Below are 18,131 nucleotides of genomic sequence, written 5' to 3'. Positions count from 1 at the left end.
CGGGGAATCAGATATAGGGAAATAGAGGCGGGGAATCAGATATGGGGAATCAGAGGTGTGGAATCAGAGGTTGGGAATCAGAGGCCGGGAATCAGAGTCGGGGAAACAGAGGCGGGGAATCAGATATGGGGAATCAGAGGTGGCGAATCAAAGGCGGTGAAACAGAGATGGGGAATCAGGGCAGGGAATCAGAGGCAGGGAATCAAACACGGGGAATCAGAGCTGGGGAATCAGAGGCGGCGAATCAGAGTTGGGAATCAGAGGCGGGGAATCAGAGGCGGGGAAACAGATGCGGGGAATCAGAGGCGGGGAATCAGAGGCGGGGTATCAGAGGCGGGGAAACAGAGGCGGGGAATCAAATATAGGGAATCAGAGGTGGGGAATCAGAGGTTGTGAATCAGAGATGGGGAATCAAGGCGGGGAATCAGAGGCAGGGAATCAGATACGGGGAATCAGAGGCGGGGATTCAGAGCTGGTGAATCAGAGGCGGGGAATCAGAGTTGGGGAATCAGAGGCAGGGAATCAGATATGGGGAATCAGAGGCGGGGACTCAGAGGCGGGGAAACAGAGGCGGGGAATCAGATATGGGGAATCAGAGGTGGGGAATCAGGGGCAGGGAATCAGTGGCAGGGAATCAGAGGCGGGGAATCAGAGGCGGGGAATCAGAGGCAGGGAATCAGACACGGGGAATCAGAGGCGGGGAATCAGAGATGGGGAATCAGAGGCGGGGAATCAGAGGCAGGGAATCGGACGCCGGGAATCAGTGTCGGGGAATCAGAGCTGGGGAATCAGAGGCGGGGAATCAGAGTTGGGGAATCAGAGGCGGGGAATCAGATATGGGGAAATAGAGGCGGGGAATCAGATATGGGGAATCAGAGGTGTGGAATCAGAGGTTGGGAATCAGAGGAAGGGAATCAGAGTCGGGGAAACAGAGGCGGGGAATCAGATATGTGGAATCAGAGGTGGCGAATCAAAGGCGGTGAAACAGAGATGGGGAATCAGGGCAGGGAATCAGAGGCAGGGAATCAAACACGGGGAATCAGAGCTGGGGAATCAGAGGCGGGGAATCAGAGTTGGGAATCAGAGGCGGGGAATCAGAGGCGGGGAAACAGAGGCGGGGAATCAGATATGGGGAATCAGAGGTGGGGAATCAGAGGTTGGGATTCAGAGGCAGGGAATCAGAGGCGGGGAATCAGAGGCGGGGAATCAGAGGAAGGGAATCAGATGTGCGGAATCGGAGATGGGGAATCAGAGGCAGGGAATCAGAGGCGGGGAATCAGAGGCGGGGAATCAGAGGCCGGGAATCAGATATGGGGAAACTGAGGCGGGGAATCCGAGGCGGGGAAACAGAGGCGGGGAATCAGATATGGGGAATCAGAGGTGGGGAATCAGAGGTTGGGAATCAGAGGCAGGGAATCAGAGGCTTGGAATCAGATGCAGGGAATCAGATGCGGGGAATCAGAGGCGGGGAATCAGAGCTGGGGAATCAGAGGTGGGGAATCAGATTTGGGGAATCAGAGGTGGGGACTTAGATATTGGGAAACAGAGGTGGGGAATCAGAGGCGGGGAAACAGAGGCGGGGAATCAGATATGGGGAATCAGAGGTGGGGAATCAGAGGCAGGGAATCAGATGTGCGGAATCAGAGATGGCGAATCAGAGGCAGGGAAACAGAATCAGAAGCAGGGAATCAGAGGCCGGGAATCAGAGGCCGGAATCAGATGCTGGGAATCAGAGGCCTGGAATCAGAGGCGGGGAATCAGAGGCAGGGAATCAGATGCGGGGAATCAGAGGCGGGGAATCAGAGCTGGGGAATCAGAGGCGGGGTATTAGAGTTGGGGAATCAGAGGCGGGGAATCAGATATTGGGAAACAGAGGTAGGGAATCAGAGGCGGGGAAACAGAGGCAGGGAATCAGATATGGTGAATCAGATGCGGGGAATCAGAGGTGGGGAATCATAGGCAGGGAATCGGATGTGCGGAATCAGAGATGGGGAATCAGAGGCCGGGAATCAGAGGTGGTGAATCAGAGATGGGGAATCAGAGGCGGGGAATCAGAGGCAGGGTATCAGACGCGGGGAATCAGAGGTGGGCAATCAGAGGCGGGGAATCAGATATGGGGAATCAGAGGCGGGGAATCAGAGGCGGGGAAACAGAGGCGGGGAATCAGATATGGGGAATCAGAGGTGGGGCATCAGAGGTTCTGAATCACAGATGGGGAATCAGAGGCGGGGAATCAGAGGCAGGGAATCAGATGCGGGGAATCAGAGGCGGGGATTCAGAGCTGGGGAATCAGAAGCGGGGAATCAGAGTTGGGGAATCAGAGGCGGGGAATCAGATATGGGGAATCAGAGGCAGGGAATCAGAGGCGGGGAATCAGAGGCAGGGAATCAGACGCGGGGAATCTGAGGCGGGGAATCAGAGCTGGGGAATCAGAGGTGGGGAATCAGAGTTGGGGAATCAGAGGCAGGGAATTGGATGTGCGGAATCAGAGATGGGGAATCAGAGGTGGGGAATCAGAGGTGGTGAATCAGAGATGGGGAATCAGAGGCGGGGAATCAGAGGCAGGAAATCAGACACGGGGATTCAGAGGCTGGGAATCAGACGGGGGGAATCAATGGCGGGGAATCAGAGCTGGGTAATCTGAGGCAGGGAATCAGAGTTGGGGATTCATAGGCGGGGAATCAGATATGGGGAAACAGAGGCGGGGAATCAGAGGCGGGCAAACAGAGGCGGGGAATTAGATATGGGGAATCAGAGGTAGGGAATCAGAGGTGGTGAATCAGTGATGGGGAATCACAGGCGGGGAATCAGAGGCAGGGATTAGAACGCGGGGAATCAGAGGCAGGGAATCAGAGCTGGGGAATCAGAGGCGGGGAATCATAGTTGGGAATCAGAGGCGGGAATCAGATATGGGGAAACAGAGGCGGGGAATCAGAGGCGGGGAAACAGAGGCGGGGAATCAGATATGGGGAATCGGATGCAGGGAATCAGAGGCGGGGAATCAGAGCTGGGGAATCAGAGGCGGGGAATCAGAGTTGGGGCATCAGAGGTGGGGAATTAGATATAGGGAAACAGAGGCGGGGAATCAGAGGCGGGGAAACAGAGGCGGGGAATCAGATATGGGGAATCAGAGGTGGGGAATCAGAGGCAGGGAATCAGATGTGCGGAATCAGAGATGGGGAATCAGAGGCAGGGAATCAGAATCAGAAGCGGGGAATCAGAGGCCGGGAATCAGAGGCCGGGAATCAGATGCTGGGAATAAGAGGCCAGGAATCAGAGGAGGGGAATCAGAGTCCGGGAATCAGAGATGGGGATTCAGAGGCGGGGAATCAGATATGGAGAATCAGAGATGGGGAATCAGAGGCGGGGAATCAGAGGCAGGGAATCGGACGCCGGGAATCAGAGGCGGGGAATCAGAGCTGGGGAATCAGAGGCGGGGAATCAGAGTTGGGGAATCAGAGGCGGGGAATCAGATATGGGGAAATAGAGGCGGGGAATCAGATATGGGGAATCAGAGGTGTGGAATCAGAGGTTGGGAATCAGAGGCAGGGAATCAGAGGCGGGGAAACAGAGGCGGGGAATCAGATATGGGGAATCAGAGGTGGCGAATCAAAGGCGGTGAAACAGAGATGGGGAAGCAGGGCAGGGAATCAGAGGCAGGGAATCAGAGCTGGGGAAACAGAGGTGGGGAATCAGATATGGGAAATCAGAGGTGGGGAATCAGGGGCGGGGAATCAGTGGCAGGGAATCAGAGCTTGGGAATCAGAGGTGGGGAATCAGAGCTGGGGAAACAGTGGCGGGGAATCAGATATGGGGAATCAGAGGTGGGGAATCAGGGGCGGGGAATCAGTGGCAGGGAATCAGAGGCCGGGAATAAAAGGCGGGGAATCAGAGCTGGGGAATCAGAGGCGGGGAATCAGAGTTGGGGAATCAGAGGAGGGGAATCAGATATGGGGAAACAGAGGCCGGGAATCAGAGGCAGGGTAACAGAGGCGGGGAATCAGAGGCGGGGAATCAGATATGGGGAAATAGAGGCGGGGAATCAGATATGGGGAATCAGAGGTGTGGAATCAGAGGTTGGGAATCAGAGGCAGGGAATCAGAGGCGGGGAAACAGAGGCGGGGAATCAGATATGGGGAATCAGAGGTGGCGAATCAAAGGCGGTGAAACAGAGATGGGGAAGCAGGGCAGGGAATCAGAGGCAGGGAATCAGAGCTGGGGAAACAGAGGTGGGGAATCAGATATGGGAAATCAGAGGTGGGGAATCAGGGGCGGGGAATCAGTGGCAGGGAATCAGAGCTTGGGAATCAGAGGTGGGGAATCAGAGCTGGGGAAACAGTGGCGGGGAATCAGATATGGGGAATCAGAGGTGGGGAATCAGGGGCGGGGAATCAGTGGCAGGGAATCAGAGGCCGGGAATAAAAGGCGGGGAATCAGAGCTGGGGAATCAGAGGCGGGGAATCAGAGTTGGGGAATCAGAGGTGGCGAATCAAAGGCGGTGAAACAGAGATGGGGAAGCAGGGCAGGGAATCAGAGGCAGGGAATCAGAGCTGGGGAAACAGAGGTGGGGAATCAGAGTTGGGGAATCAGAGGCGGGGAATCAGATATGGGGAAATAGAGGCGGGGAATCAGATATGGGGAATCAGAGGTGTGGAATCAGAGGTTGGGAATCAGAGGCAGGGAATCAGAGGCGGGGAAACAGAGGCGGGGAATCAGATATGGGGAATCAGAGGTGGCGAATCAAAGGCGGTGAAACAGAGATGGGGAAGCAGGGCAGGGAATCAGAGTCAGGGAATCAGAGCTGGGGAAACAGAGGTGGGGAATCAGATATGGGAAATCAGAGGTGGGGAATCAGGGGCGGGGAATCAGTGGCAGGGAATCAGAGCTTGGGAATCAGAGGTGGGGAATCAGAGCTGGGGAAACAGTGGCGGGGAATCAGATATGGGGAATCAGAGGTGGGGAATCAGGGGCGGGGAATCAGTGGCAGGGAATCAGAGGCCGGGAATAAAAGGCGGGGAATCAGAGCTGGGGAATCAGAGGCGGGGAATCAGAGTTGGGGAATCAGAGGTGGCGAATCAAAGGCGGTGAAACAGAGATGGGGAAGCAGGGCAGGGAATCAGAGGCAGGGAATCAGAGCTGGGGAAACAGAGGTGGGGAATCAGATATGGGAAATCAGAGGTGGGGAATCAGGGGCGGGGAATCAGTGGCAGGGAATCAGAGCTTGGGAATCAGAGGTGGGGAATCAGAGCTGGGGAAACAGTGGCGGGGAATCAGATATGGGGAATCAGAGGTGGGGAATCAGGGGCGGGGAATCAGTGGCAGGGAATCAGAGGCCGGGAATAAAAGGCGGGGAATCAGAGGTGTGGAATCAGAGGTAGGGAATCAGAGGCAGGGAATCAGAGTCGGGGAAACAGAGGTGGGGAATCAGATATGGGGAATCAGAGGTGGCGAATCAAAGGCGATGAAACAGAGATGGGGAATCAGGGCAGGGAATCAGAGGCAGGGAATCAAACACGGGGAATCAGAGCTGGGGAATCAGAGGCGGCGAATCAGAGTTGGGAATCAGAGGCGGGGAATCAGAGGCGGGGAAACAGAGGCGGGGAATCAGATATGGGGAATCAGAGGTGGGGAATCCGAGGTTGGGAATCAGAGGCAGGGAATCAGAGGCGGGGAATCAGAGGCGGGGAATCAGAGGAAGGGAATCAGATGTGCGGAATCGGAGATGGGGAATCAAAGGCAGGGAATCAGAGGCGGGGAATCAGAGGCGGGGAATCAGAGGCCGGGAATCAGATATGGGGAAACAGAGGCGGGGAATCCGAGGCGGGGAAACAGAGGCGGGGAATCAGATATGGGGAAATAGAGGCGGGGAATCAGATATGGGGAATCAGAGGTGTGGAATCAGAGGTTGGGAATCAGAGGCAGGGAATCAGAGGCGGGGAAACAGAGGCGGGGAATCAGATATGGGGAATCAGAGGTGGCGAATCAAAGGCGGTGAAACAGAGATGGGGAAGCAGGGCAGGGAATCAGAGGCAGGGAATCAGAGCTGGGGAAACAGAGGTGGGGAATCAGATATGGGAAATCAGAGGTGGGGAATCAGGGGCGGGGAATCAGTGGCAGGGAATCAGAGCTTGGGAATCAGAGGTGGGGAATCAGAGCTGGGGAAACAGTGGCGGGGAATCAGATATGGGGAATCAGAGGTGTGGAATCAGAGGTTGGGAATCAGAGGCAGGGAATCAGAGGCGGGGAAACAGAGGCGGGGAATCAGATATGGGGAATCAGAGGTGGCGAATCAAAGGCGGTGAAACAGAGATGGGGAAGCAGGGCAGGGAATCAGAGGCAGGGAATCAGAGCTGGGGAAACAGAGGTGGGGAATCAGATATGGGAAATCAGAGGTGGGGAATCAGGGGCGGGGAATCAGTGGCAGGGAATCAGAGCTTGGGAATCAGAGGTGGGGAATCAGAGCTGGGGAAACAGTGGCGGGGAATCAGATATGGGGAATCAGAGGTGGGGAATCAGGGGCGGGGAATCAGTGGCAGGGAATCAGAGGCCGGGAATAAAAGGCGGGGAATCAGAGCTGGGGAATCAGAGGCGGGGAATCAGAGTTGGGGAATCAGAGGTGGCGAATCAAAGGCGGTGAAACAGAGATGGGGAAGCAGGGCAGGGAATCAGAGGCAGGGAATCAGAGCTGGGGAAACAGAGGTGGGGAATCAGATATGGGAAATCAGAGGTGGGGAATCAGGGGCGGGGAATCAGTGGCAGGGAATCAGAGCTTGGGAATCAGAGGTGGGGAATCAGAGCTGGGGAAACAGTGGCGGGGAATCAGATATGGGGAATCAGAGGTGGGGAATCAGGGGCGGGGAATCAGTGGCAGGGAATCAGAGGCCGGGAATAAAAGGCGGGGAATCAGAGCTGGGGAATCAGAGGCGGGGAATCAGAGTTGGGGAATCAGAGGAGGGGAATCAGATATGGGGAAACAGAGGCCGGGAATCAGAGGCAGGGTAACAGAGGCGGGGAATCAGATATGGGGAATCAGAGGTGGGGAATTAGAGGTTGCGAATCAGAGGCGGGGAAACAGGGGCGGGGAATCAAATATAGGGAATCAGAGGTGGCGAATCAGAGGTTGTGAATCAGAGATGGGGAATCAAGGCGGGGAATCAGAGGCAGGGAATCAGACGCGGGGAATCAGAGGCGGGGATTCAGAGCTGTGGAATCAGAGGCGGTGAATCAGAGTTGGGGAATCAGAGGCAGGGAATCAGATATGGGGAATCAGAGGCGGGGAATCAGAGGCGGGGAAACAGAGGCGGGGAATCAGATATGGGGAATCAGAATTGGGGAATCAGGGGCAGGGAATCAGTGGCAGGGAATCAGAGGCGGGGAATCAGAGGCGGGGAAACAGAGGCAGGGAATCAGACACGGGGAATCGGAGGTGGGGAATCAGAGATGGGGAATCAGAGGCGGGGAATCAGAGGAAGGGAATCGGACTCCGGGAATCAGAGTCGGGGAATCAGAGCTGGGGAATCAGAGGCGGGGAATCAGAGTTGGGGAATCAGAGGCGGGGAATCAGATATGGGGAAATAGAGGTGGGGAATCAGATATGGGGAATCAGAGGTGTGGAATCAGAGGTAGGGAATCAGAGGCAGGGAATCAGAGTCGGGGAAACAGAGGTGGGGAATCAGATATGGGGAATCAGAGGTGGCGAATCAAAGGCGATGAAACAGAGATGGGGAATCAGGGCAGGGAATCAGAGGCAGGGAATCAAACACGGGGAATCAGAGCTGGGGAATCAGAGGCGGCGAATCAGAGTTGGGAATCAGAGGCGGGGAATCAGAGGCGGGGAAACAGAGGCGGGGAATCAGATATGGGGAATCAGAGGTGGGGAATCCGAGGTTGGGAATCAGAGGCAGGGAATCAGAGGCGGGGAATCAGAGGCGGGGAATCAGAGGAAGGGAATCAGATGTGCGGAATCGGAGATGGGGAATCAAAGGCAGGGAATCAGAGGCGGGGAATCAGAGGCGGGGAATCAGAGGCCGGGAATCAGATATGGGGAAACAGAGGCGGGGAATCCGAGGCGGGGAAACAGAGGCGGGGAATCAGATATGGGGAATCAGAGGTGGGGAATCAGAGGTTGGGAATAAGAGGCAGGGAATCAGAGGCTTGGAATCAGATGCAGGGAATCAGATGCGGGGAATCAGAGGCGGGGAATCAGAGCTGGGGAATCAGATTTGGGGAATCAGAGGCGGGGACTTAGATATTGGGAAACAGAGGCGGGGAATCAGAGGCGGGGAAACCCAGGCGGGGAATCAGATATGGGGAATCAGAGGTGGGGAATCAGAGGCAAGGAATCAGATGTGCGGAATCAGAGATGGGGAATCAGAGGCAGGGAATCACAATCAGAAGCAGGGAATCAGAGGCCGGGAATCAGAGGCCGGAATCAGATGCTGGGAATCAGAGGCCTGGAATCAGAGGCTGGGAATCAGAGGCAGGGAATCAGATGCGGGGAATCAGAGGCGGGGAATCAGAGCTGGGGAATCAGAGGTGGGGTATTAGAGTTGGGGAATCAGAGGCGGGGAATCAGATATGGGGAAACAGAGGTGGGGAATCAGAGGCGGGGAAACAGTGGCAGGGAATCAGATATGGGGAATCAGAGGTGGGGAATCAGAGATGGGGAATCAGAGGCGGTGAATCAGAGATGGGGAATCAGAGGCGGGGAATCAGAGGCAGGAAATCAGACACGGGGATTCAGAGGCTGGGAATCAGACGGGGGGAATTAAAGGCGGGGAATCAGAGCTGGGGAATCAGAGGCAGGGAATCAGAGGCGGGGAATCAGATATGGGGAATCAGAGGCTGGGATTCAGAGGCAGGGAATCAGAGGCAGGGAATCAGACACGGGGAATCAGAGGTGGGGAATCAGAGATGGGGAATCAGAGGTGGGGAATCAGAGGCAGGGAATCAGATGCGATGAATCTGAGGCGGGGAATCAGAGCTGGGGAATCAGAGGTGGGGAATCAGAGTTGGGGAATCAGAGGCAGGGAATCGGATGTGCGGAATCAGAGATGGGGAATCAGATGTGGGGAATCAGAGGAATCAGAGATGGGGAATCAGAGGCGGGGAATCAGAGGCAGGAAATCAGACACGGGGATTCAGAGGCTGGGAATCAGACGGGGGGAATCAAAGGCGGGGAATCAGAGCTGGGGAATCAGAGGCAAGGAATCAGAGTTGGGGATTCAGAGACGGGGAATCAGATATGGGGAAACAGAGGCGGGGAATCAGAGGCGGGCAAACAGAGGCGGGGAATTAGATATGGGGAATCAGAGGTGGGGAATCAGAGGTGGTGAATCAGTGATGGGGAATCAAGGCGGGGAATCAGAGGCAGGGAATCAGACACGGGGAATCAGAGGCGGGGATGCAGAGCTGGGGAATCAGAGGCGGGGAATCAGAGTTGGGGAATCAGAGGCAGGGAATCAGATATGGGGAATCAGAGTCGGGGAATCAGAGGCGGGGAAACAGAGGCGGGGAATCAGATATGGGGAATCAGAGGTGGGGAATCAGGGGCAGGGAATCAGTGGCAGGGAATCAGAGGCGGGGAATCAGAGGCGGGGAATCAGAGTTGGGGCATCAGAGGTGGGGAATTAGATATAGGGAAACAGAGGCGGGGAATCAGAGGCGGGGAAACAGAGGCGGGGAATCAGATATGGGGAATCAGAGGTGGGGAATCAGAGGCAGGGAATCAGATGTGCGGAATCAGAGATGGGGAATCAGAGGCAGGGAATCAGAATCAGAAGCGGGGAATCAGAGGCCGGGAATCAGAAGCCGGGAATCAGATGCTGGGAATAAGAGGCCAGGAATCAGAGGAGGGGAATCAGAGTCCGGGAATCAGAGATGGGGATTCAGAGGCGGGGAATCAGATATGGAGAATCAGAGATGGGGAATCAGAGGCGGGGAATCAGAGGCAGGGAATCGGACGCCGGGAATCAGAGGCGGGGAATCAGAGCTGGGGAATCAGAGGCGGGGAATCAGAGTTGGGGAATCAGAGGCGGGGAATCAGATATGGGGAAATAGAGGCGGGGAATCAGATATGGGGAATCAGAGGTGTGGAATCAGAGGTTGGGAATCAGAGGCAGGGAATCAGAGGCGGGGAAACAGAGGCGGGGAATCAGATATGGGGAATCAGAGGTGGCGAATCAAAGGCGGTGAAACAGAGATGGGGAATCAGGGCAGGGAATCAGAGGCAGGGAATCAGAGCTGGGGAAACAGAGGCGGGGAATCAGATATGGGAAATCAGAGGTGGGGAATCAGGGGCGGGGAATCAGTGGCAGGGAATCAGAGCTTGGGAATCAGAGGTGGGGAATCAGAGCTGGGGAAACAGAGGCGGGGAATCAGATATGGGGAATCAGAGGTGGGGAATAAGGGGCGGAGAATCAGTGGCAGGGAATCAGAGGCCGGGAATAAAAGGCGGGGAATCAGAGCTGGGGAATCAGAGGCGGGGAATCAGAGTTGGGGAATCAGAGGAGGGTAATCAGATATGGGGAAACAGAGGCCGGGAATCAGAGGCAGGGTAACAGAGGCGGGGAATCAGATATGGGGAATCAGAGGTGGGGAATTAGAGGTTGCGAATCAGAGGCGGGGAAACAGAGGCGGGGAATCAAATATAGGGAATCAGAGGTGGGGAATCAGAGGTTGTGAATCAGAGATGGGGAATCAAGGCGGGGAATCAGAGGCAGGGAATCAGACGCGGGGAATCAGAGGCGGGGATTCAGAGCTGTGGAATCAGAGGCGGTGAATCAGATTTGGGGAATCAGAGGCAGGGAATCAGATATGGGGAATCAGAGGCGGGGAATCAGAGGCGGTGAAACAGAGGCGGGGAATCAGATATGGGGAATCAGAATTGGGGAATCAGGGGCAGGGAATCAGTGGCAGGGAATCAGAGGCGGGGAATCAGAGGCGGGGAAACAGAGGCAGGGAATCAGACACGGGGAATCGGAGGCGGGGAATCAGAGATGGGGAATCAGAGGCGGGGAATCAGAGGCAGGGAATCGGACTCCGGGTATCAGAGTCGGGGAATCAGAGCTGGGGAATCAGAGGCGGGGAATCAGAGTTGGGGAATCAGAGGCGGGGAATCAGATATGGGGAAATAGAGGTGGGGAATCAGATATGGGGAATCAGAGGTGTGGAATCAGAGGTAGGGAATCAGAGGCAGGGAATCAGAGTCGGGGAAACAGAGGCGGGGAATCAGATATGGGGAATCAGAGGTGGCGAATCAAAGGCGATGAAACAGAGATGGGGAATCAGGGCAGGGAATCAGAAGCAGGGAATCAAACACGGGGAATCAGAGCTGGGGAATCAGAGGCGGCGAATCAGAGTTGGGAATCAGAGGCGGGGAATCAGAGGCGGGGAAACAGAGGCGGGGAATCAGATATGGGGAATCAGAGGTGGGGAATCCGAGGTTGGGAATCAGAGGCAGGGAATCAGAGGCGGGGAATCAGAGGCGGGGAATCAGAGGAAGGGAATCAGATGTGCGGAATCGGAGATGGGGAATCAGAGGCAGGGAATCAGAGGCGGGGAATCAGAGGCGGGGAATCAGAGTCCGGGAATCAGATATGGGGAAACAGAGGCGGGGAATCCGAGGCGGGGAAACAGAGGCGGGGAATCAGATATGGGGAATCAGAGGTGGGGAATCAGAGGTTGGGAATAAGAGGCAGGGAATCAGAGGCTTGGAATCAGATGAAGGGAATCAGATGCGGGGAATCAGAGGTGGGGAATCAGAGCTGGGGAATCAGAGGTGGGGAATCAGATTTGGGGAATCAGAGGTGGGGACTTAGATATTGGGAAACAGAGGCGGGGAATCAGAGGCGGGGAAACCCAGGCGGGGAATCAGATATGGGGAATCAGAGGTGGGGAATCAGAGGCAAGGAATCAGATGTGCGGAATCAGAGATGGGGAATCAGAGGCAGGGAATCAGAATCAGAAGCAGGGAATCAGAGTCCGGGAATCAGAGGCCGGAATCAGATGCTGGGAATCAGAGGCCTGGAATCAGAGGCTGGGAATCAGAGGCAGGGAATCAGATGCGGGGAATCAGAGGCGGGGAATCAGAGCTGGGGAATCAGAGGTGGGGTATTAGAGTTGGGGAATCAGAGGAGGGGAATCAGATATGGGGAAACAGAGGTGGGGAATCAGAGGCGGGGAAACAGAGGCAGGGAATCAGATATGGGGAATCAGAGGTGGGGAATCAGAGATGGGGAATCAGAGGCGGTGAATCAGAGATGGGGAATCAGAGGCGGGGAATCAGAGGCAGGAAATCAGACACGGGGATTCAGAGGCTGGGAATCAGACGGGGGGAATTAAAGGCGGGGAATCAGAGCTGGGGAATCAGAGGCAGGGAATCAGAGGCGGGGAATCAGATATGGGGAATCAGAGGCTGGGATTCAGAGGCGGGGAATCAGAGGCAGGGAATCAGACACGGGGAATCAGAGGTGGGGAATCAGAGATGGGGAATCAGAGGTGGGGAATCAGAGGCAGGGAATCAGATGCGATGAATCTGAGGCGGGGAATCAGAGCTGGGGAATCAGAGGTGGGGAATCAGAGTTGGGGAATCAGAGGCAGGGAATTGGATGTGCGGAATCAGAGATGGGGAATCAGATGTGGGAAATCAGAGGAATCAGAGATGGGGAATCAGAGGCGGGGAATCAGAGCCAGGAAATCAGACACGGGGATTCAGAGGCTGGGAATCAGACGGGGGGAATCAAAGGCGGGGAATCAGAGCTGGGGAATCAGAGGCAAGGAATCAGAGTTGGGGATTCAGAGACGGAGAATCAGATATGGGGAAACAGAGGCGGGGAATCAGAGGCGGGCAAACAGAGGCGGGGAATTAGATATGGGGAATCAGAGGTGGGGAATCAGAGGTGGTGAATCAGTGATGGGGAATCAAGGCGGGGAATCAGAGGCAGGGAATCAGACACGGGGAATCAGAGGCGGGGAATCAGATATGGGGAAATAGAGGCGGGGAATCAGATATGGGGAATCAGAGGTGTGGAATCAGAGGTTGGGAATCAGAGGAAGGGAATCAGAGTCGGGGAAACAGAGGCGGGGAATCAGATATGTGGAATCAGAGGTGGCGAATCAAAGGCGGTGAAACAGAGATGGGGAATCAGGGCAGGGAATCAGAGGCAGGGAATCAAACACGGGGAATCAGAGCTGGGGAATCAGAGGCGGGGAATCAGAGTTGGGAATCAGAGGCGGGGAATCAGAGGCGGGGAAACAGAGGCGGGGAATCAGATATGGGGAATCAGAGGTGGGGAATCAGAGGTTGGGAATCAGAGGCAGGGAATCAGAGGCGGGGAATCAGAGGCGGGGAATCAGAGGAAGGGAATCAGATGTGCGGAATCGGAGATGGGGAATCAGAGGCAGGGAATCAGAGGCGGGGAATCAGAGGCGGGGAATCAGAGGCCGGGAATCAGATATGGGGAAACTGAGGCGGGGAATCCGAGGCGGGGAAACAGAGGCGGGGAATCAGATATGGGGAATCAGAGGTGGGGAATCAGAGCTGGGAAATCAGAGGTGGGGAATCAGATTTGGGGAATCAGAGGTGGGGACTTAGATATTGGGAAACAGAGGCGGGGAATCAGAGGCGGGGAAACAGAGGCGGGGAATCAGATATGGGGAATCAGAGGTGGGGAATCAGAGGCAGGGAATCAGATGTGCGGAATCAGAGATGGGGAATCAGAGGCAGGGAAACAGAATCAGAAGCAGGGAATCAGAGGCTGGGAATCAGAGGCCGGAATCAGATGCTGGGAATCAGAGGCCTGGAATCAGAGGCGGGGAATCAGAGGCAGGGAATCAGATGCGGGGAATCAGAGGCGGGGAATCAGAGCTGGGGAATCAGAGGCGGGGTATTAGAGTTGGGGAATCAGAGGCGGGGAATCAGATATTGGGAAACAGATGTAGGGAATCAGAGGCGGGGAAACAGAGGCAGGGAATCAGATATGGTGAATCAGAGGCGGGGAATCAGAGGTGGGGAATCATAGGCAGGGAATCGGATGTGCGGAATCAGAGATGGGGAATCAGAGGCCGGGAATCAGAGGTGGTGAATCAGAGATGGGGAATCAGAGGCGGGGAATCAGAGGCAGGGTATCAGACGCGGGGAATCAGAGGTGGGCAATCAGAGGCGGGGAATCAGACATGGGGAATCAGAGGCGGGGAATCAGAGGCGGGGAAACAGAGGCGGGGAATCAGATATGGGGAATCAGAGGTGGGGCATCAGAGGTTGTGAATCACAGATGGGGAATCAGAGGCGGGGAATCAGAGGCAGGGAATCAGATGCGGGGAATCAGAGGCGGGGATTCAGAGCTGGGGAATCAGAAGCGGGGAATCAGAGTTGGGGAATCAGAGGCGGGGAATCAGATATGGGGAATCAGAGGCAGGGAATCAGAGGCGGGGAATCAGAGGCAGGGAATCAGACGCGGGGAATCTGAGGCGGGGAATCAGAGCTGGGGAATGAGAGGTGGGGAATCAGAGTTGGGGAATCAGAGGCAGGGAATTGGATGTGCGGAATCAGAGATGGGGAATCAGAGGTGGGGAATCAGAGGCGGTGAATCAGAGATGGGGAATCAGAGGCGGGGAATCAGAGGCAGGAAATCAGACACGGGGATTCAGAGGCTGGGAATCAGACGGGGGGAATCAATGGCGGGGAATCAGAGCTGGGTAATCTGAGGCAGGGAATCAGAGTTGGGGATTCATAGGCGGGGAATCAGATATGGGGAAACAGAGGCGGGGAATCAGAGGCGGGCAAACAGAGGCGGGGAATTAGATATGGGGAATCAGAGGTAGGGAATCAGAGGTGGTGAATCAGTGATGGGGAATCACAGGCGGGGAATCAGAGGCAGGGAATAGAACGCGGGGAATCAGAGGCAGGGAATCAGAGCTGGGGAATCAGAGGCGGGGAATCATAGTTGGGAATCAGAGGCGGGAATCAGATATGGGGAAACAGAGGCGGGGAATCAGAGGCGGGGAAACAGAGGCGGGGAATTAGATATGGGGAATCAGAGGTAGGGAATCAGAGGTGGTGAATCAGTGATGGGGAATCACAGGCGGGGAATCAGAGGCAGGGAATAGAACGCGGGGAATCAGAGGCAGGGAATCAGAGCTGGGGAATCAGAGGCGGGGAATCAGAGTTGGGGCATCAGAGGTGGGGAATTAGATATAGGGAAACAGAGGCGGGGAATCAGAGGCGGGGAAACAGAGGCGGGGAATCAGATATGGGGAATCAGAGGTGGGGAATCAGAGGCAGGGAATCAGATGTGCGGAATCAGAGATGGGGAATCAGAGGCAGGGAATCAGAATCAGAAGCGGGGAATCAGAGGCCGGGAATCAGAGGCCGGGAATCAGATGCTGGGAATAAGAGGCCAGGAATCAGAGGAGGGGAATCAGAGTCCGGGAATCAGAGATGGGGATTCAGAGGCGGGGAATCAGATATGGAGAATCAGAGATGGGGAATCAGAGGCGGGGAATCAGAGGCAGGGAATCGGACGCCGGGAATCATAGGCGGGGAATCAGAGCTGGGGAATCAGAGGCGGGGAATCAGAGTTGGGGAATCAGAGGCGGGGAATCAGATATGGGGAAATAGAGGCGGGGAATCAGATATGGGGAATCAGAGGTGTGGAATCAGAGGTTGGGAATCAGAGGCAGGGAATCAGAGGCGGGGAAACAGAGGCGGGGAATCAGATATGGGGAATCAGAGGTGGCGAATCAAAGGCGGTGAAACAGAGATGGGGAATCAGGGCAGGGAATCAGAGGCAGGGAATCAGAGCTGGGGAAACAGAGGCGGGGAATCAGATATGGGAAATCAGAGGTGGGGAATCAGGGGCGGGGAATCAGTGGCAGGGAATCAGAGCTTGGGAATCAGAGGTGGGGAATCAGAGCTGGGGAAACAGAGGCGGGGAATCAGATATGGGGAATCAGAGGTGGGGAATCAGGGGCGGGGAATCAGTGGCAGGGAATCAGAGGCCGGGAATAAAAGGCGGGGAATCAGAGCTGGGGAATCAGAGGCGGGGAATCAGAGTTGGGGAATCAGAGGAGGGGAATCAGATATGGGGAAACAGAGGCCGGGAATCAGAGGCAGGGTAACAGAGGCGGGGAATCAGATATGGGGAATCAGAGGTGGGGAATTAGAGGTTGCGAATCAGAGGCGGGGAAACAGAGGCGGGGAATCAAATATAGGGAATCAGAGGTGGGGAATCAGAGGTTGTGAATCAGAGATGGGGAATCAAGGCGGGGAATCAGAGGCAGGGAATCAGACGCGGGGAATCAGAGGCGGGGATTCAGAGCTGTGGAATCAGAGGCGGTGAATCAGAGTTGGGGAATCAGAGGCAGGGAATCAGATATGGGGAATCAGAGGCGGGGAATCAGAGGCGGGGAAACAGAGGCGGGGAATCAGATATGGGGAATCAGAATTGGGGAATCAGGGGCAGGGAATCAGTGGCAGGGAATCAGAGGCGGGGAATCAGAGGCGGGGAATCAGAGGCAGGGAATCAGACACGGGGAATCGGAGGCGGGGAATCAGAGATGGGGTATCAGAGACGGGGAATCAGAGGCAGGGAATCGGACTCCGGGAATCAGAGTCGGGGAATCAGAGCTGGGGAATCAGAGGCTGGGAATCAGAGTTGGGGAATCAGAGGCGGGGAATCAGATATGGGGAAATAGAGGTGGGTAATCAGATATGGGGAATCAGAGGTGTGGAATCAGAGGTAGGGAATCAGAGGCAGGGAATCAGAGTCGGGGAAACAGAGGCGGGGAATCAGATATGGGGAATCAGAGGTGGCGAATCAAAGGCGATGAAACAGAGATGGGGAATCAGGGCAGGGAATCAGAGGCAGGGAATCAAACACGGGGAATCAGAGCTGGGGAATCAGAGGCGGCGAATCAGAGTTGGGAATCAGAGGCGGGGAATCAGAGGCGGGGAAACAGAGGCGGGGAATCAGATATGGGGAATCAGAGGTGGGGAATCCGAGGTTGGGAATCAGAGGCAGGGAATCAGAGGCGGGGAATCAGAGGCGGGGAATCAGAGGAAGGGAATCAGATGTGCGGAATCGGAGATGGGGAATCAGAGGCAGGGAATCAGAGGCGGGGAATCAGAGGCGGGGAATCAGAGGCCGGGAATCAGATATGGGGAAACAGAGGCGGGGATTCCGAGGCGGGGAAACAGAGGCGGGGAATCAGATATGGGGAATCAGAGGTGGGGAATCAGAGGTTGGGAGTAAGAGGCAGGGAATCAGAGGCTTGGAATCAGATGCAGGGAATCAGATGTGGGGAATCAGAGGCGGGGAATCAGAGCTGGGGAATCAGAGGTGGGGAATCAGATTTGGGGAATCAGAGGCGGGGACTTAGATATTGGGAAACAGAGGCGGGGAATCAGAGGCGGGGAAACCCAGGCGGGGAATCAGATATGGGGAATCAGAGGTGGGGAATCAGAGGCAAGGAATCAGATGTGCGGAATCAGAGATGGGGAATCAGAGGCAGGGAATCAGAATCAGAAGCAGGGAATCAGAGGCCGGGAATCAGAGGCCGGAATCAGATGCTGGGAATCAGAGGCCTGGAATCAGAGGCGGGGAATCAGAGGCAGGGAATCAGATGCGGGGAATCAGAGGCGGGGAATCAGAGCTGGGGAATCAGAGGTGGGGTATTAGAGTTGGGGAATCAGAGGCGGGGAATCAGATATGGGGAAACAGAGGTGGGGAATCAGAGGCGGGGAAACAGAGGCAGGGAATCAGATATGGGGAATCAGAGGTGGGGAATCAGAGATGGGGAATCAGAGGCGGTGAATCAGAGATGGGGAATCAGAGGCGGGGAATCAGAGGCAGGAAATCAGACACGGGGATTCAGAGGCTGGGAATCAGACGGGGGGAATTAAAGGCGGGGAATCAGAGCTGGGGAATCAGAGGCAGGGAATCAGAGGCGGGGAATCAGATATGGGGAATCAGAGGCTGGGATTCAGAGGCGGGGAATCAGAGGCAGGGAATCAGACACGGGGAATCAGAGGTGGGTAATCAGAGATGGGGAATCAGAGGCGGGGAATCAGAGGCAGGGAATCAGACGCGATGAATCTGAGGCGGGGAATCAGAGCTGGGGAATCATAGGTG

Source organism: Narcine bancroftii, chromosome 8 (assembly GCF_036971445.1).
Source record: "Narcine bancroftii isolate sNarBan1 chromosome 8, sNarBan1.hap1, whole genome shotgun sequence".
Classification (NCBI taxonomy): domain Eukaryota; kingdom Metazoa; phylum Chordata; class Chondrichthyes; order Torpediniformes; family Narcinidae; genus Narcine; species Narcine bancroftii.
Note: the sequence above shows the minus strand (reverse complement) of the source record.